Below are 21,288 nucleotides of genomic sequence, written 5' to 3'. Positions count from 1 at the left end.
TATTCCTGGTTCCTGTGCCCTGCATTCCTGTTTCTTCGTCCAGCCTTGCCTCATCCAACCTAATCTCAATAGCTTTGTCTCATCCAGCCTTGCCTTTTCCTGCCCATCTTAATCAGTGTCTTCATCAATCCCTGGCCTGACTCTCTGGATCTTGACCTCTTGCATGGACCTGACCTGTCACTTGGACCCGACTACAATTGCCTGCTGCCTGGACCTGACCATTCTTGTTAGCCGCCTGCCCCGACCCCGGTGTACCTCTGGACTCTAGTTCTCTTCACCCACCTAAGGGACCCACCCAAGACCTGCCGGCCGGAAGAACCCAAGGGCTCAATCAGGGCATGTTCGCGCCTGCTGCTGGTATAGACCTTGTAGATTCACCTACAAGGCTGCGTCAACTATGCTGCAGCACCAAGAGCTCGCACCCACGCCACTCTTCACACCTTCTTTGGCCCTCATAGCCCTATCCCCCCCCATCTCTGCCACCCTCTTCCTTATTTCTGCCCTCACGGCCCCATCCTCTCCCCATTTCTCTGTCTTGCAGGCCCATGTCTCGTATCTTGCCCTCACGAGCCTACTTTAGCCATAGTGGACAACAAAGAGTAGCACTGACCATCCCGCAGCTGCCCCTCTTCCTTGCGGTGGGAAGCAGGTGTCAGAGGAGAGACGTGGTGGCCACCTGTAGGATGAGCACAGTTTTGGGGCTTTTTTTTTTTTGCCATGCCTGTGGTGCATTTGCCTGTCCTGGGAATTTGTGTCGGTTGCCTTTCGAGCCGCAGCTCCTTTTAGAAGTCTGCAGGGAATGGGCCCTACCAACCAGTGCTGCCGCTGACAGACTGAATGTGGGGCACAGAATCTTGAATTGTGAGTTTAATCCTCAGCTTCTCTCCCCCTTCACTCTCTGCTAGGCCAGGAGGTTTTTGGCTTCCAGATGGCTCTTGGGTTCCTCCTCGGTCCTTCATGCGTGCATTCACAGTGCACGTTTTCATTTGCTTGCACTTGCCATGATCAGTAACTTATTCTCTGCTTGTTTTCTTTTTAAGAATATTTTTTTTTACCTATTTAGTCCTTTCAGTAAGTTCAGTCACGCATCAGAGAAATTCTCAACATTGCTCTCCGGCTTGGCACGGCCCGAGAGCCGTTTCCACTTCTCCTTCCATTCACAGCCACCGGATTGGTCCTGACCCTCTTTACACAGATGACACGGGATGATACAGATCTAATGAGTCAGAAGAGCCAAGGCTTCAGGCAGCTCCTACTCCTATCCATCCAAGCCTCTAAGGAATCGAGTTCCTGGAAGTACCTGCTCAGTCTGCCTGCCACATACAAAGAAAACAGGGAGCGGAAGGGACAGCAGACAATGCTGCAGGAAACGGTAACAGCTTCCCAGCTAGAAGGGCATTAATGCAGCGACATCTCTTCTAAAACCCTAGCTATGACTGAAGGTGTTTAAAATGTGTTTGCGAGTTGACCTGAATCTGCACAATGGCCTCTTTAGCAGGTTTTTTGTATTTTTTTAAAAGGGCTCCCATCCCCCCAGACAGTCTTCCACTAGCAGGATGTTTATACGACAGAACAGGCACCACATGCGCAGACCTGAGGTGAAGGGCATAAGACAGACGCTTCCTGAGGAGGGCCTGCTGACTGCATGACAGAGCGCTGACAATGCCGTTAATACAATATTATTTTTTTTCACCATTTTTCATGTTCTACCGCAAGGCTGCTCGCACTTCTACAGTGAAACTTGCCTAACCAAGATCCAGTGGAATAAGATTGTGACATACACGCAATCACAACCATGGCAGAAGTGCGACGCACTGGGAGGGCAACGCATGCGAGGGGAGCCCGTACTGCTGCTGACCGTGCTGTAACCTCTTCTGTGGTGGGGCAGGGGGAAAACGGCAGTTTGCCCTGGAGGTACAAAACAAAATCTCCTTAATGTTAACGGTGGTACATAGAACGCAGTTAGATGCTGAAACATGCAGAACTAGCAGGATCTAAGAGGAGTGGTACAGTCTTGCAACCAGAGTTACGCTGGTTTTGTTGAACGGTGCAGAATGAATCTGGGGATGTGGGTACAGCAGATGGTTCATGTGCACACTAGCTAGATGAAATGAGTGCATGGGATTACATGCAGAAATATGTCTGGAATAAGTACGGTAAGTCACTCTGCTTAGAGGGAAGTTTGGTTCCAATACGAAATCAATAACTGTAAATGTATGTGGGAATGAAGCCTATGATACCTCTGACTCTGAATGGGATGAATCACCCAATTAAACATAAAATGTTAAACATGTTAATAAGGAGAACCCTGATGAAGCATTAAACTAACCAATACAAAAATAATGCCTCTCTCTTATTAAGAATCTCTAAATTGAAAGAGGGAATGGGTCAAGGAATATACCCTTTTGCTAGAAAAATTTATTTGGCTATTTATTCCATTTATATGAAACCGCTCAGGGTGGGTTACAATAGAAATATGAAAGCGAACACAAAGTGAACAAAAACATACAAAAAAAAAAAAACACAGCAGCAGCAGTGCAATACATTATGAAATGATATATTCTTTTCTAACAAGGAAAGAATTATCACCAAACGTTCCCTATCCTGGGTTAGTAAAAAGGTTTTCAAAAGCCTTATGAAACGTATCAGCTCTGATAACAACGTGCTGACTATGGCAACTTATTCCACCCCCCCGAGGGACTGCAGAAGAAAATGCGTGGTCCCGAACAGTAGCTGAACTCATCTTAAGCGACGTAACCTCCAGCAGAATTTCCTCGTGGAAAGGCAATACACAGATGGCTCTCTCTCACACCAAACGGTGCACCCAATACACTGGCCCCCGATGCACGTAGCATCTTGAAATCCACAGTTAAGGTTTTAAATTTAACCTGCTGCCCAACTGACAAGCACTAGAGTTAATCTAAAACGGGTGCACTGTGATCTCTCAGTCTTGCCCGCACCACTAAATCTGGTCACTGCATTCTACAGGATCTGCAAGCCTGTGCTCCTCACCGGTAACCCCCAAACAGAGGACGTTGCAGTAACCAATTCATGGCATTATAACGGCACAAATCATTTTCGCAAAATCAACAAGAAGAAAAAAAAAAAAACATACACCCACAAATCCTGCTAAAATGGCACGGGATAACAGAAACAATTCTTCACCACTATAAAAAAAAATATGAGGCTCCAAAGATGAGGCACATCAATTTGAATTCCCAGCCTCCATATCTGATCCTTCCACTGAATTACTACTCCTCCATCCCAGGTCAGGGAAGGGCACACTGATGTGCATTGCCCCTTCTATACCGACAGTCTGCTGGGGTTAAGTTTTAACTTAGTCTCCATCATCCAAGCCTTTGTGTGTGTCTTTGGCATTGGTTTAACCTCTCAAGTGAAGGCTATCCGATCCGCCCTCAAAGGGACGTACAACTGAAGATCATCAGCAAACACCTGAAAACTAACTCTGGCTGTCCCAATCATCACTAGGGACTAGAAACAGAAGATAAAAAAGGAGGGGCAAAAGCAATGCCCCCACCACCACCACCACGGACTCCACAAGCCAAGGGTAATGTTTCAAGAAGCTGACCCCTAGGGAGACAAACTGGGACCTATCTGTGAAAAAAAGAACAAAACCAGCCTACCTGTTAAGCTGGAAATGCGGGAAACTCCTAGATAAAATGAACGTAACACTAATAATTTAACAAAAACATGCAAAAGGATCCTGAAATAGCTAAGCATAATACAGGGAAGATAACTTTCAAACAACTGTGTGCGGCTGTGTATACGGGCCCGCTCATAGATTTACTATAGTATTTCATAGCACACGTACGACAGGTGCACTCTTACCCCATAACATATACACATATGTAGGCTTATGCGTGAATGCATGCATCGCACTGAAACCACGTACATCAATGCACTGAACGCATAAGACTTTACCCCTCGATTTTAAAAATGTACGTGTGGGTATTTTACGCATGAAAGTAAAGTAGGTCTTACCGTGTAAGTCCCAATTTACAGACATAAGTTGGTGCATTTTATAACCTGCACACGTTGATGAAATTACCAGTTTTACCAATTAGTCCACTAGTTTGCCCACTCCTTCTGCGGCTCATCGAAACCCTCTCAGTTCTTCAGCTTGAACTTCCCTAGTTCACCCAGTCAGTACTGCACAATAAGCACATTTAATATCACTTATGCCAGATAAAATTATACAAGTAAAAAATGTACACGTGTAAGTGCCTTTTAAAATAGCAAATTACACGTCTGTTGGCCTCGTCTTGTCTAGACTGCCCCTTTTTTCATGTGTGTATGTGTGTGTGCTTGAAAGTGAAAATGTGCATATTTTGGACTTTTTTTTTTTAATTTTATGTTTATTAAACTTTTCATTTTCAAAAAGATATTACACAGCTTGTATATATTTTGGACTTTTATAAAATACAGAATATGTGAGAACAGACTACTTGTGTGAACGCACTAATTTTTACATTCGTAATGCTTTAAAAAATTCACCTTTAAGGGTATAAGCACTCCCAATCCAATTTAGGACTAACTCTAAGCTTCTAGACAATCTGGATTTGGTAGATTGAGTTAATAAGGCAACAATGGTCTATCTTTCAAAAAACATATTTACCGAAGACCCATTATTTTCAATGGAGCGTATTCACTAACAAATGAAATAAATGAGAGTCTATTGTAATTTACAAAATACTATAAATATTTATTAACAAAACAATATTCCACATTAAATGAATCACACATTCACTCCTCATTCACACAATAAAATAGTCCATAAGGACACAAGAATACATATACAATGAACATAACCAGTCCATGTATTAATGTTTGTATACCCTATACAAAAATCAACACACTAAATGTGAGTTGTCACAGATAATCCAATACAAGTGATTATTTGTATATCCAGGTTTCCCACACTTATTCTTGTACAAACATATCACATAACATATTGCATCACAATCTTCACTGTACATGTAACATTATCACTTATTCCACTTGTGTGCTCCTTTCTAGTTCATATTCTTAACCAAATTCTTCATAAATATATACTTTCTCGTCTTCCAACCACTTGAGCCTTTTTTCATATTCTAATTCATGCTCTTGTCTTACTCGCGTTCCTATGTGTGTTTCCTTCTTAAATATTAACTTTTCATTATCTCAAAACGCTAGAAGCTCCATATCACATTCCCAAACAGCTTCTCACATTCCCTACAAGGGACCCTTGTTTTGCCTCACAAGGCTTTGTCAGGGAGAAGCCAAATCTAAAAAACAAAGTGAACAATGCTCCGTTACCTATATATAAACAAATACCAGACTGCCACCGCATCATGCCCCCATTCTTTATACCTACAATCCCTTACAATCACAAATCTTCACCTAACAAACCCAGGATTCTAGGCATCCGGCAACAGAGATTGATTCCAATCATGATATCTCCCATCTCCCAAACACTTGGACTAACCCTATTCACGCTCACATTGTTCAACGCACAATCAATCACAAAAAAACTCCACCTTCTCAACGACCACCTGACTGATAACAACCCCGACATTTGTGCCATTACAGAAACATGGCTGAAACCCACGGACACAGTTCTATTGAACCAACTCCCCAACCACCTCTATAACGTACACTCTATCCCCAGAAACAAAAAAAAGGGTGGAGGGATCCTGCTTGCCTCCAAAAAGAGCCTAGGGATCACACCACAACTTTCCACTACAATAAACAATACTGAAATTGCCTTTTTCAATTCGGACCATCTGCAAATAGCCATAGTATACTCACCTCCAGGCACCTTAGATACTGACCCCTCACCAGTAATTGAATTCACTACCAAACACTTCAAACAGGACAAACCAGCTATACTGATGGGTGACTTTAACTTACATGTAAACAGCGCTCGTTTAACCCACAACTGTGACATCCTTCTCACAGCACTAAATCACCTTGGCTTCACCCAGATTATCAAAGATCCCACACACAAAGCGGGTCACACGCTAGACCTGATCTTTCTCAACAATGGCCATAACTTCGACCACCAACCCTACTTGTGTCCCGGGTCCCATGGTCAGACCATTACTTCATCTCAGCCGAACTTCAAATCAAAGACCAACCTCGTCTTAGCCACCCAGCAACCACCATTCAATACAGGAAACCTTGCTCCATTGACAATCTTAATAAAGTGCTCACCAAAGAACTCGACCGACTGGACCTCACAGACACAGCATCAGCGATCAACTCCTGGATTATGATAACAAACGAGGTCGCAGATCTATCCTGCCCATCCATCACCAAATCTCTGAAACCACCACAAGCCAATAGACACCCTTGGTACACTCCGACTCTAAAAACTCTGAAACAAGAACTTAGGAAAAAGGAAAACAACTGGCGCAAATCTCCATCCACAACCACATTGCTAAACTATAAATCCCTCCTCAAACACATACAGATTGGGCTATCCTCAAGGCTAAAAAAGACTTTTATGCAAAAAAAATCCATAACTTCGCATTCGACGCCAAAGCCTTATTCTCATTTGTATCATCCCTTACAAAACCCTCTCCACCTATCATCCCAGATGAACAAGCAGCCGACAAAGCATTGGAACTAGCAATTTACTTCGACAACAAGATCACCAACCTCCTCAAGCCAATCGCCAATCTCAACCCAACTACCTCAACCCAACAGCTGACAGCAACAACACCCCAACAGCCGACAGCAACTACACCCCAGAGCACCTCTATCACAACCTCCACTCAACTTCTGACAGCAATACCTCCCAGCACTCCGACACACATCAAAAAATACAGCTTATCAGCATTCGAGACCCCATCATCCCTGGAAATTGAAAACATCCTCAATAAACTTAAACCATCCTCTCACCCACTGGACACCATTCCCTCCAAGCTCTTACTATCTATTCCCAACACCATCTCCAAAGCATTAGCAAACATCATAAACTGCTCTTTAACTCAAGGAAAGGTCCCAGAACAACTGAAAATAGCCATTCTGAAACCATTACTAAAAAAAACCCAACTTGCCTACTACAGACCCTGCCCAACTTCCGCCCAATAGCCAACCTACCCCTAATCTCAAGAGTAATGGAGAGATTCATCAATAAGCAACTGGCCGATTACCTGGAGGAGAACAATATACTCTCCCCCTTTCAGTTTGGATTCAGGAAATCACAAAACACAGAAGCTCTACTAACATCACTATCTGACACCATCCTCCTGAACCTAGAAAAAAAAACAATCGTACCTCCTCGCTCTTCTCGACTTATCCGCCGCATTCGACACGGTAAATCATGACATCCTCCTCGAGCGGCTATCAGATATAGGAATCCAAGGAGAAGCTCATAGTTGGTTTCAATCATTCCTAGAAAATAGATCCTACAAAGTCAAGATAAATAACATAGAATCACCTCCTATCAAATCAAGCAGAGGAGTACCTCAAGGTTCATTGCTCTCCCCTACCCTATTTAACATTTACCTGCTTCCACTCTGCACCTACTCTCCAGTCTCAAGCTAAAGCACATATTTTCGCTGATGACATTCAGATAATTCTTCCCATCACAGAATCACTCCAAAAAACCTGGGCTCATTGGAACAACTGCTTACTATCCATCAATTCCCTGCTATCCAGCCTCAACCTTATACTCAACAAAAATAAAACAGAAATCCTCATCATCTCTCCTGACGAAAACCACACCACTCTTCAACATCCAAAGCTCAACACAATCCACAATACCACCCTTAAACCACTCACCTTCAGTCAGAGACTTAGGGTGCGCATCGACGATCAATTCAACCTTAAATCTTCATTCACAACACAACCAAAGAATGTTACTTCAAACTCCAAGTGTTAAAAAATCTGAAACCACTCCTTCACTTCAACGACTTCAGCTTAGTAGTCCAGTCCATAATTCTGTCCAAGTTAGACTACTGCAATTCTCTTCTGCTAGGTCTTCCGTTTTCGTCCATAAAACCCTTACAGATGGTACAAAACGCTGCAGCGAGGCTACTCACCAACACCAACAAAAGAGCCCACCATCACTCCAATTCTGCTCTACCTCCACTGGCTTCCCATAAAAGCTAGAATCACCTTCAAGACATTATCAATGATCCACAAGGATATTATGGAAGCGTCACCTAATCTTACCTCGCAACTCCGCCTTCACACATCAAAAAGACCCATCAGATATAATTATAAAGGTTCTTTATATGCTCCCCCGATTAAACTCGCTAGCAAAACGAGCACTCTCCACTGCTGGGCCCTCCCTATGAACTCATTACCGCCAGATCTTCGTCTTGAAACCTGCCATCTTACTTCAAGAAAAACCTCAAACGTGGCTCTTCCGACAAGCCTATTCGAAAATCGCAGAAAGAAACAATTCGACACAGGTCAAAGAGCAAAATCAGCACAATATAAAGTCCACGACCGACTTTATACACTTAGGACCTTCAGACCTTTTCTGGACAGTCCACCCACCTGCTATGAAAACCATCTCTTGAAGCATCAGCTTTCTAGCTCATGCTCTTCCCATAGTTATTTTATTTATATATCTTTTTTTTACGTTTAATATTTAATATTTATTGATCTACGTTCTTTTGTTCAATAATTTGTTGATGTTTAATGTTATGCTGCACGTTCTCTGTTCAATACTTTGTCTATTGTTAATGTACTCCCTTTACCTTTACCATGTTAATGTAACGCCTTACCGGCGACAGTTTTGTTATATGGAAACCGACTTGATTTGATATGTATATCGAGAATGTCGGTATATAAAAACCCTAAATAAATAAATAAATAAATAAATAAATAAATAAAACAACCATCAACTACTAACCAAACTCCTCATTTCTGACTGTTTCTCTGATGACTTCCCACCAGAGGACCGTGGGTTAGAGGTGCTGGTTGAGAGATGCTGGAGGATCTCATGATGATCCTTTAGCTGTGTCCCTGCCTCCTTAATTTTATCTCCAAGGAGATTCTCTCCAGTGCGAGGCAAGTCTGCAAGATGCTCATCCAGTGCGGAGAAAGTCCACAAGATGTTCCTGCACCTCCGGATGGAGGTCAGAGGCCTGAAGCCAAACCATGCGCTGAGCACCTATGCCTGCTGCAACCACTTTGGCTGCCGTCTCAAAATCATAGGTGGACCAGACCTTGTGCTTGTCACACTCCAGACCCTGTTGGACAACTTTCAGGAAGTCCTCCTGAAGTTATTGTGGGAGATACTCCACCAGACCCTGAATGTATGGCTTATATACAACTGGTAACAGGCAATCCGGGCTACCAGCATGGAACCCTGGAAGACTTTCCTTCCCAGGGCATCGAGGGCCCTGTGATCACACCCTGGAGGAGCCAAAGCATGGGTTCGAGAACTTTTCACCTTCTTGAAGACAGATTCCACTACCACAAATTGGTGTGAAGCTGACGCCGCTCAAAACCTGCGGTAGGCTGCACTAGGTACACCACATCGGTCTTTCGGTTCACTGGGGATACTGAAATGTGATGCTCCCAAAGCCGAACAAACAAGTCCTTGAAAATGTCATGTACTGGCACTGCCACCACCTCTTTGGGTGCATCCACAAATTGGAGGACCTCCAGCATCTTGTGCCTGGAGTCCTCCTCGGTGAGGAGCTGGAACGGTACAGACTCCGCATGGCCTGCACAAAACCGGCAAATGTCAATTTCTCCAGCAGAGATCAACACCTCTCCTCCAGGGGAGACGGCTCAGATGGCAGGTCCTCGGAATCCTCTGAAGAGGACAGGGACGCCTCATCCTCCCAGGGTTCATAAGGGGTGTCCTCCTCACCAGGCCCCCCCCTCCCAGGGACACTGGTGGAGAAGCCCTAGCTACACCCTTAAGACAAGACCCTGAAGGCTCAGAGAGCCCCAATGGCATCGGAGACACCACAGGCACCGAAGGAACTGGGGGCCCCGAGGGCAGCAGAGCCGAGGAACCCAATAAAGTCCCAAGCAAAGTCGACCGTGAGGTCTTCCGCGGAAGTATCGGTCCCAACGGCTTTCCCTCATCTGAGGAATCGGTCAGCAGAATAGCCTCCAATGGAGGCAGCATTGGTGCCCCCTAACATTATCGTTGGCAGTGGCGTGCCGAATAGCACTACCTTTTATGCTGGCGCTATTCGGTGCGAAAGCCGGCAGCTGGCATACCGCGGCTGCCGAAATCACACTGCTGTGGTGCGAAGGCTGCAGGCTTTCGCAGGCCCGCCACCCCGCCCTCCAGAATTCATCATTCTGCGAAGAATGATGAATCCAGCCCTTAATTAGTTAGCCAGCTAACTTTAGAACAGCGCTTTGACTTGACCAGACTTAGCCAGCTAAATCATCCAGCTAACTCTGAATATTGGAGTCAGCCAGTTAACTCAGCCAGCTAACTCAACTCTTCCAGTTACGCCCCTAGACCACCCCTAACTTGGCCTGCTAAATTCCAGCCGCCCAACTTGTAAGCCGGCTAGAATTTAGCTGGATAAAGGCTGAATACAGCCGGGTAAGCTATTTAGATGGGTAACTATTATGTCATCCGTCTAAATGGCTTTTGAATATGTACCTCGAGATGTATCTTGTGGTTATAAGCGTATCCAACTTGCATGCTAAGTGTAAATCCTCTTGCTCACACCTTGTGAGATGTTTGTCGCCATAGCACTGAGGCACATATCCCAGGCAGCCTATGTAAGAGCAACTTAAAACAGTTGCCAGAAGGCAGGAAGCAGCCCTTCGCCCACTGTCACACACCCAGGGACTTGCTGCTGCTTTCTGCCAAGGGACAACTGTGCTATCCCATCTGCTATTAGAAAAGGATGACCTAAGTCACAGAATATGTTGGGAGATGGGCTCGCGAAGGTGCAAAGGGTTGAAATGGAGTAACCTGCTGTCATGAATTGCTTTCGTTTTCAAATCTCACTTTATAGCTTCTTTTCCTCCCCTTTCACATCTGGCTCTCATCAGGGAATCTACGTACAATGTTGCTAGGTTTCTTTCTGTACTCCAGCTTTTCCAATATACAGAGCTATCAACTACGACTCATCTGCTGTTGGGCAGCTGGGATGCAATTCACTACAGAATTATTTAAACTGTTGCTCTTTTGCACCTCGTAAGGCCCCAGAAAGGCAAAAGCCAGGAATGGTCCCCAAAACCCCAGGACATGCAGAGTATTAACCTTTGAGCCGGCAGGCTGGTGCCAAAACATTTTGGCTTTACAGAGATCTTTTCATACTAATCGTATAGAGAACCACCCCCCTAGTCTGATGCAGCCAATAGACATAAAAGCCCACAAAACAGTGAGAGCAGCAGTACACTGAACACACGTAAGTCACTGAACTACTATAAGTCAAAGTCACAGAGAGGATAATTTTATAACAACCCATGGATCTTATGCCTTGCCAAAATAGTTTGAAAACTGGAGTAACTTAAGCAAACGTGTGTGCATAAGTTTACTTTGTAAATCATCCAAAATACCTCGCATAAGCTCACACCTGCTGTTTGTAGCACATCTTCAGCAGGCTCATTTATGAGCATACTTTATTAAATCAGAAAGTATGCATGTATATCCCGATTCCGCCCTCCCTCAGAATACCTCTTTTTTTGCACATAAAAATGCATGTGAACTTAGGTTACGTGCATACTTTTATGAGCACAAATCCCACACAATTTAATATGGAGCAGCTTACACACATAAACCTATGGTTATACGCACGGTGATGCCTTTGAAAATTCCCCCATTGTGAGCACATGGCAGTGGCAGGAACACAATCCATATCTTTGTTTCACAACAGTCTGCTGTCTCCAGACAGCAGTACACAAGTGCCTAACTATTGTATATTTTTCCTTTTTTTTCTGCTATCCTATAATTTTTCTAAGCACTCCCTATCCAAACCCATAATCAAGGGATTTAAATGGCAGCATCACCATTCTCTTCCTATAAACAAACTACTGCCACTCAAACGCCAGCTGCTATTTTAGGTTTTACAGATGTCTATTTGTAGTGTATTACATCTGGCTTGGTTTTACTTTTTCTTACTTTTAATTTAAGCAGCAATCATTTAAAAAAATGTAACAATAAAATGAAATCCTAAAGATATTTGTTGCATAGAAAAGTGTCCCTGAATTTCCTTTCGTCATCTCAAAAAGCTCCTCGATTTACAGTTTCACCTGATTATTTTTCTCTCATGATTTTATGACATTAACTCCTCTCAAAAGGAAATAATGCCTGCCTATCAACTAAACTTACTCTTTTTTTTTTTTTTTTTATCTTTCAGGCTGCTACAACGCAATCCCCCTGAACCGAACCATGTTTGAAATAATGTCATAAGTTACCTCAGATGGAGTAAAATATGATTGGTTCATGCTGCATGTGGTCATTTGTGACATCATAGACAATATGAACCAACTGGATCCAACGAATGTAAGATAATTTGTGAATTTCTTGCACACAGGGATTGCTCCTAGAACATAAGAACATAAGAAATTGCCATGCTGGGTCAGGCCAAGGGTCCATCAAGCCCAGCATCCGGTTTCCAACAGAGGCCAAAACCAGGCCACAAGAACCTGGCAATTACCCAAACACTAAGAAGAACCCATGCTACTGATGCAATTAATAGCAGTGGCTATTCCCTAAGTATAATTGATTAATAGCCATTAATGGACTTCTCCTCCAAGAACTTATCCAAACCTTTTTTGAAACCAGCTACACTAACTGCACTAACCACCTCCTCTGGCAACAAATTCCAGAGCTTTATTGTGCGTTGAGTGAAAAAGAATTTTCTCCGATTAGTCTTAAAGGTGTTACTTGCTAACTTCATGGAATGCCCCCTAGTCCTTCTATTATTCAAAAGTGTAAATAACCGAGTCACATCTACTCGTTCAAGACCTCTCATGATCTTAAAGACCTCTATCATATCCCCCCTCAGCCGTCTCTTCTCCAAGCTGAACAGCCCTAACCTCTTCAGCCTTTCCTCATAGGGGATCTGTTCCATCCCCTTTATCATTTTGGTTGCCCTTCTCTGTACCTTCTCCATTGCAACTATATCTTTTTTGAGATGCGGCGACCAGAATTGTACATAGTATTCAAGGTGCTGTCTCACCATGGAGCGATACAGAGGCATTATGACATTTTCCATTCTATTAACCATTCCCTTCCTAATAATTCCTAACATTCTATTTGCTTTTCTGACTGCTGCAGCACACTGAGCCAACAATTTTAAAGTATTATCCACTATGATGCCTAGATCTTTTTCCTGGGTGGTAGCTCCTAATATGGAACCTAACATCGTGTAACTACAGCAAAGGTTATTTTTCCCTATATGCAACACCTTGCACTTGTCCACATTAATTTCATCTGCCATTTGGATGCCCAATCTTCCAGTCTTGCACGGTCCTCCTGTAATGTATCACAGTCTGCTTGTGATTTAACTACTCTGAATAATTTTGTATCATCCGCAAATTTGATAACCTCACTCGTCGTATTCCTTTCCAGATTATTTATATATATATTGAAAAGCACCGGTCCAAGTACAGATCCCTGAGGCACTCCACTGTTTACCCTTTTCCACTGAGAAAATTGACCATTTAATCTGTTTCCTGTCTTTTAACCAGTTTGTAATCCACGAAAGGACATCGCCTCCTATCCCATGACTTTTTAGTTTTCGTAGAAGCCTCTCATGAGGGACTTTGTCAAATGCCTTCTGAAAATCCAAATACACTACATCTACCGGTTCCCCTTTATCCACATGTTTATTAACCCCTTCAAAAAAAAGTGAAGCAGATTTGTTAGGCAAGACTTCCCTTGGGTAAATCCATGTTGACTGTGTCCCATTAAATCATGTCTTTCTATATGCTCTACGATTTTGATCTTGAGAATAGTTTCCACTATTTTCCCGGCACTGAAGTCAGGCTCACTGGTCTATAGTTACCCGAATCGCCCCTGGAGCCTTTTTTAAATATTGGGGTTACATTGGCCACCCTCCAGTCTTCAGGTACAATGGATGATTTTAATGATAGGTTACAAATTTTAACTAATAGATCAGAAATTTCATTTTTGAGTTCCTTCAGAACCCTAGGATGCATACCATCCGGTCCAGGTGATTTGCTACTCTTTAGTTTGTCAATCTGGCCTACTACATCTTCCAGGTTCACAGTGATTTCGTTCAGGTCGTCTGAGTCATCACCCCTGAAAACCATCTCTGGAACTGGTATCTCCCCAACATCCTCATTAGTAAACACGGAGGCAAAGAATTCATTTAGTCTTTCTGCAATGGCCTTATCTTCCGTAAGATCCCCTTTAACCCCTCTGTCATCTAATGGTCCAACCGACTCCCTCACAGGTTTCTTGCTTTGGATATATTTTTAAAAGTTTTTATTATGAGTTTTTGCCTCTATGGCCAACTTCATTTCAAATTCTCTCTTTGCCTGTCTTATCAATGTTTTACACTTACCTTGACAATGCTTATGTTTTATCCTATTTTCTTCAGATGGATCCTTCTTCCAATTTTTGAAGGATTTTTTTTTTGGCTAAAATAGCCTCTTTCACCTCACCTTTTAACCATGAGAAGATGCTACATAAAGAACTTCAAATATAATGACTCAACAATAACAAAGGAACAAACTAACAAAACTAAGACCTCAGTCAGAAAATCCTTAATGTTGTTCCCTCTATTACAGCCAATGGGAAGTGGAGGTGATGAGCGGTATATACAATTGGCAAAAACCACAACAACAAATGGTATAGCACTAAAAATTTGCAGATCCTTATACTGGATTAATCCAAAAAATGAAGCGAAAAAAAAGATGTAATTCAGTGTTTCCACCTTTATTCATGAATAGTTGAAAGAAGGTTTCGGTCCCCCAACACAGATCAATCCAGTATACGGATCCTCAAATTTTTAGCACTATACCATTTGTTATTGTGGTTCCCTCTATTACTATATCCAGATGCTATCACTATCAACTCATTTTATCCTCCTCACTACACTCCCTTCTCAGAATCTAGGCCTAACCACCGCAGCGGCAGACTTCTTTTCCTATTTATCTCTATTATACAATGCCCAATCAGTTAGGGAAAAAATGCTATTATCTATGATTTACTAACTGACCAAAAACCTGACTGCTTTCTAATCACTGAGTCTTGGGTAACAGATACAGATGCCATCACTATCAACTCATTTTATCCTCCTCACTACACTCCCTTCTCAGAACCTAGGCCTAATCGCCGCCACGGCAGACTTCTTGCTCTATTCAATTTTGTGCCATCGGTAAATTTAATAACCTTACTTGTTGTTCCCATTTCCAGGTTGTTTATAAAGATATTAAAAACCATCAGTCCCAGAATAGATCCCTGGGGCACTCAACTATTCACCTTTTTCCATTAGGAAAATTGACCATTTAGCCGAACTCTGTTTTCTATATTTTAACCAGTTGGCAATCCACAACCCGCCTCTCAGACCCCCCCTATCTCCTGGGACCTCAATGTAGTGCTGGCTCAGCTCATGAAAGATCCTTTTGAGCTGTGGAGATCTTGTGACCTCAAGTACTTGACCTGGAAGGTCAGCGCGCTTCAGGCCTTAGTGACATATCCACCCAACACAAATAGGACATTGCTACCTATCCCATGACTTTCTAATTTCCTAAAAAGTCTCTCATGAGGGACTTTGTCAAATGCTTTCTGGAAATTCAGAAGTAGGTACACAAATAAAAATGGATAAGTCCATGATACCCAACCGTGTATTCCTGGGAAACTAAAAGAGCTCCAAAATGTTCTGGCCCCCTCACATAACTCTCTTCCATTTGTCCCCGAAGATGGGGAAGGTATAAAAAGCCAAACTTAAAAGGTTAAATATCACATGTGTTGCAGATTGAAATACAGGACAACCATCCTTTTCATATTTTCTTGAGAAAGTCCTCAGCTTTTTTGAGAAAGTCCTGTCATGCTTTGAATTGAAACTGTTCTCTACCAGCTGTGGGACAGGAGCAACTGCAGACTTCCAAAATATATCCAGATCTTTGTCAACTGATGTATGATTCGCCACATATATAGTGCCAGAACCTCTAAAGAGACATCATTCCATCCAGAAATTATATCAAATTAGTCTTTGGTTTGACTTAAAAATTGAGGGATCAAACACGGATTTGCTTGCTCTAACACTCCAACCTCACCCTTTTCTCTCCAGTTCCCTTCAAGACAGAAAGTGGAAGGACAAAGGAGGCAGAACCTAGCAATCAACAGGCTATACAACTCCCCATAAACCAATCGGGTTAATGCCATCAGGTTGGCGGGGGCCTTCTGGCCTCATCCAGCAAGGTCAGGGGATCTAGATGACCAGACATTTGGGCAACAGCCTAATTTTGGAAGCTGTTTAGGTTATCACAAAGCTTGGTGGTTACACATATGGGGCAATAGGCCCTGTGTGTTAGATTAAGTATGAGAACTTGTCAGCTCATCTGCCCAGGATGATACAGAACCAAAGAAGAAGACACAAAAAACTAACTTGGATAAGGAATGATGCCCTACAAGTGATGTCTTTGCTTAGCAACTGGAATATATCCTTAGCAATGTAGAACCAGAATAACTTGAGCAGACTGGATGGGCCAACTGGTCTCTGTTACTACATAACAATAAAACATTTCATTTTTATTTGAGGTACTTAGCATTAGTCATTCCTTTTCAAACACTACACAGGATACAGGTGGTAGAAAGATTCAGTCAATAGCAAGGCTAAGGGAATCTGGGAGCACAAAAGAAAAAAAACTAAACATCTGCAAACTTCAGGTAACTGGCTCTTCCACATTTTCTGTGTTTTCCCCCTATTTTTCTACAGACTTTTCTTAATTTCTTAAGAAAATTTCTTAATTTCCTTCTGTATAAAGTAAGAGAAGGAGGAGGAATAAATATGAAGCTGGAATTAATTGCAAAACACCTTGGTGTAAAGGAGTAGAATTTTTCAGTGTGATCTTAAGTTACCAGAGAAATGATCGACATGCCAAGACAATCAGCACATAAGAACATAAGAAAATGCCATACTATTTAGCTATGGGATGTTTACTATTTAAGTAATTTCTGTTCAGATCGAGTACTTATCTTTCTCTTGTGTCATTCTTAACAATAAAAATAATACTGGGACTTTATTTTTTATTTCTGCCATGAACTGTAATGAGCATTGTGTCATACGTGAGCATGATCTGTCAGGCGTGTCACGATGGGAAAAGGTTGAGAACCACTGCCATAGATGATGTTACTGATAGTTTACAAATTTCCAATAGCAAGTTCGCAATTGCATTTTTCAGTTCTTTCAGTACTCTGGGATGTATACCATCTGGTCCAGGTGATTTGCTACTCTTTAGTTTGTCAATTTGCCCTAGTACTTCTTCCAGGTTCACTGAAATTTCTTTCAGTTCTTCCAAATCATCACCTTTAAAAGTAAGCAATTACTCTCTGCTGACAAGAAGCCCCACTGAACCATACTTTGTAACTTAGGGCTGTCTTCAAATAAAGGGGGGAAAGGCAGGATGACCACCAACAGAGAAACCCCCACTTTGTCTTCTATTTACTTTTCTTTAAGCAATAAGACATGCAACATTCAGACAAGGAAGAAAATCCAGGGAACCAACAGAAATGGGACCTAGGATGGAGGGAGATGGGCTCTTATTCCACTAACAGGCCTTGTAACCCCAACAAGGAACAGCTCAGGACCATGTCAACGAGGCCTGGCCAAGCCAAGCCAACCATGGTCGGCTCCAGTAACTAAAAATAATATTTATTACTGAGCAAGAGGAGCAGAAATAGAAACCCCCCCCCCCCCCAAAAAAAAAAAACAAAAAACACCGGTGGACTTAAAATAATGGCAGCAACAATCCTGCTGGACATACTCTTCCAACGAAAGAAAGATAAAAGCAAAATCATATCTGGTGACACACAGAGCCCCCATGCATGCCCCAGAGTTTTTCCTCGAAAACTCTGGAAGAATCCTCTAGAGCTGGCATAAGATGAAATCACATAACCCAATTACATATCTTACTGCATCTGCTTATTGTTGGAGAACAACACTCAGATGGTGCCTTTAACCTATCTACAGACATGGAAGTCCCAGACTCAACCTTTCATCCTTCCCAGGCAGGCTAGATAAGAACCAGGTATATCTGGATAACAGCAGTTCTCCTCTGCTCCGACGACACTACAGAATACTGCAGAGCAGCACCAGGCATGGGTGAGCCTCATTTTTTTCCTACCCTCTCACATCATAGAACACTGCCAACACTGGAATGGATCCGTGTGTCACCTTAGAATTAGGAAAATTGTGCAACACCTTCCCTTTTAAAAAAAAAAAAAAAACAACTCTTGGATGAATAAATTCTCCATTTTCTGAGAAACAAGCTGATTCCAGTTCTTTCATTGCAGAATTTCTTCCGGCACGGTGCCGATACCAGAATAAAGTAAGCGCTAGGCCATAGGGCAGTTTCAAGAGAATCAGTGCAAGCACATGGAGACATACACAGCCCTTCAAAGCGGGCTTCAGGTTCCAGACAGACTCTCAGAGGGAGAGGCCACCTTGCCCCTTTCTACTTTTACATGGCAGTCCCCACTGGTACTCACAAATCTTGGTCCGTACTTAACATTGGTGCTACGGAAGAAGGCACTGGGCAAAGATCCAACTCAAAGAGCCAACATTAGCACTAAATATAGGCAAAGTGACCCATGGAAGGAAGGAATGCCTGGCTGCAGGATGCATCTGCCTGGAACTTTGCTAACTAAAGAGGAAGCAAAACACAACCTGGATTTTCCACTGTGGAGCTGCTGGGTGCATTCTTTTCTAGTCAAAGCTGGCCTTCATAAATAAAGAACGTACTGTTTAACATAATGCTGCCAGTCACCCTACAGCTTCTGCGGGAACCCATGGCTGCCACCTGCAGAATTTCAGCACAGCCCACTCCGGACGGGCTAAGCAAGAGAAACAAGAGGTCTCTCCATGCCCTTCCAGCAACAGGCAGTGTTCTCTGGGCAGCAGTCCTGAAACCCTTCCCCGCCATGATAGCTGACTCCTCCCACCGAGACCAACGCTCCTTTGCCCCTCCAGACCACAAGCGGTGCTGATTAGACACGTCTAGAACAAGCTGAGCGCGGTCAGCCTGCAAAGACCCATCAGCGTAAAACTGCTCTTGAAACCGCCAGCGAGGTCAGGCAGTGGCAGTCACAAGCCAATTCCTTGAATGAAGGGAGTATTTTTTTTTTAAGCTGTTACTACACATAATACCAGGTTCTATGCATATACTGTATATGGCCTTGTGAAAATTGCCTGGAGGGCAGTGCTAGTAAAAGTATGCACTAATGCCATTTTGCTCGCATTTTTATGTGCACATCAAAGAAACGTTCCAGGGTGGTGGAGGTGCAGAGCTGGGGATGAGAAAACCATACACATGCACATATTTGATTTTCAAACACGTGCATATAAATCTACACCATACACATGCGTGTACATTGTCACTGCGTGCCAACACACCCCAGGGATTTACAAAGCGGATTTTATGCGCACAGGTCCGATTTGAAAATCCAGGCTTAAGTCTGTGGGGGCTTTGTACACACAGAATTCAGTTTTGTGGGGGCTGCTGAAAAAGTACCCTCTAAATACTTACATTAAAGCCCAGCACACAAAAAGGGACACAAGTTGTTGGTTAGTTTGGCACCAACACCTCACGCCAACAATCACACTGTATCAAGTGGCTATAATCTAGTGAAAAAGAAAAGTGCAATATCCCCAAAAGTTTCCCTAATCATTGTGGGTAAGCACAAACATAAACCAAGGGAGGACTGTTCTGGATCAAATAAAGGTACAGGAAGCTCTAAGACACCTAAGACAAAGCTCACACGTAATTATCGACTATTCTAATCCGCTAGGGTGATTACTTATTATGGGGTCAACTGGTCCGCAGGTATGAAGTGCGAGTTAATTCTGTTCACACAGTTTCCATCTGAAAATTCCAGAGTGGGAGAAAGGGGGCATATGACGGGGACCCCGGGCACAGAAGTGCCTGCACACTAAAGTATATGAGGTACAGCATACATGGGGATTTTAAAATGAAATCCCCCATGTATACTTCACCTCCCTTGCCCTAATCCCAGCTCTGCCCCCTATTCCCATGGCCGAAAGTACGTGTGCTTTGGCCAGTGAGGAGAGGGCTAATTTCAGACTGGGGAATGTACATGGGGAAAATCTTTGGAAAACTGACTTCTTATTCCAGGGGTGGAAAAAGATTTAGAAGCCAGAGAATTCTTTTCTTTCTTTTTTTTTTTGCTGTGATTTTGGACTATTTTTGTTTTGTCTGTTTTTATTTTTTTTCTTTTCCTTTTCTTTGGTCTCTCCGTCCTTCTTTCCCCTGCTTCCATTCTTCTCCCACCAACTCCACTTTCTTTGCAACTTCTTACTCTGCCTTCCAAGCTCTCTTCCCTTACTTCCTGCAGGTACTTTCCTCCCATCTCCACCACCCTTCCCAGTTTCTTCCCCCCTCACCCCTTCCTCTTCCGCCAGCAGTAGGGGGTACCTCAGCCGGCAGCTGCTCGCCTCCATGGCCCTGCCGGTGCCCTCTTCCATCGGTTGTCAGGCCCTAGATTTTAGGGAGCCGGGCAATCTTGTGCCTGGGATTCTTCCAGCCCAGGATACATTTACAGAAAAATTCTAACCAAATTCTAAGCCAGGCAGCAAACTTTGCATGCAAATAATCCAATTATTCAAACACAGAAAAAAAATACTCCAGAACCCCCAAATGTCAGTTTCCAAGGGAGAAATATGGGGCTGCCCACAAGCTTCCCCCTCCCCCACCCACCCAATTTTTCTCTCAGCCGAGCTGACTAAAATTGTACAGCGGGTTTCTTTTGAAGGGCGGCGACTCAGAATACAAAATCAGAGTTTAGATTACTGGAAAAGTAAGAGTACTTCAAAAATGGAGGATACTGGGGAGAAGGAAGACTAGAGATGAATGAGGAAACAGAAGGGTGAGAAAGACGGTGGGGGGGGGGGGGGGAGGTGAAAATATGGTAATGGCCAGAAGAGAAAAAAGTAACATGAAAGAGAAAAATACCAAAGTGACAAAGAAATAACAGACCTATAGAAAGGTGAAAGGAGAAGAGAAAGGAAACGGCAAAATGATGCTGCCGACACCAAAAAGGTGCTCACCACGAGCCATTTCCCGCTGAAGTGTCCAGGTGATCAGGCTTTGGAAAACCAAAGTGCCAGCAGGGCACAGCGGGAAACACTGGGC

At 43.2% G+C, this 21,288-nt stretch overlaps 1 protein-coding gene and 1 long non-coding RNA gene across 3 annotated transcripts in view; one reads left to right on the top strand and one right to left on the bottom strand.

The window, feature by feature from the left end:
• The window catches only part of PALD1 (phosphatase domain containing paladin 1), a 453,903-nt gene that overhangs the window by 277,984 nt on the left and 154,631 nt on the right, over positions 1 to 21,288 (bottom strand). The window lies entirely within an intron of this gene.
• On the top strand, positions 1,246 to 12,389 carry LOC115095425. Its single transcript, XR_003857763.1, has 2 exons — positions 1,246 to 1,372; positions 12,303 to 12,389. It is a non-coding gene; the product is annotated as an uncharacterized LOC115095425 (long non-coding RNA).

Source organism: Rhinatrema bivittatum, chromosome 7, assembly GCF_901001135.1.
Source record: "Rhinatrema bivittatum chromosome 7, aRhiBiv1.1, whole genome shotgun sequence".
In the NCBI taxonomy this organism is placed as follows: Eukaryota; Metazoa; Chordata; class Amphibia; order Gymnophiona; family Rhinatrematidae; genus Rhinatrema; species Rhinatrema bivittatum.
The sequence above is the reverse complement of the archived record's forward strand: the minus strand, read 5'-3'. Positions and strand labels throughout refer to the sequence as shown.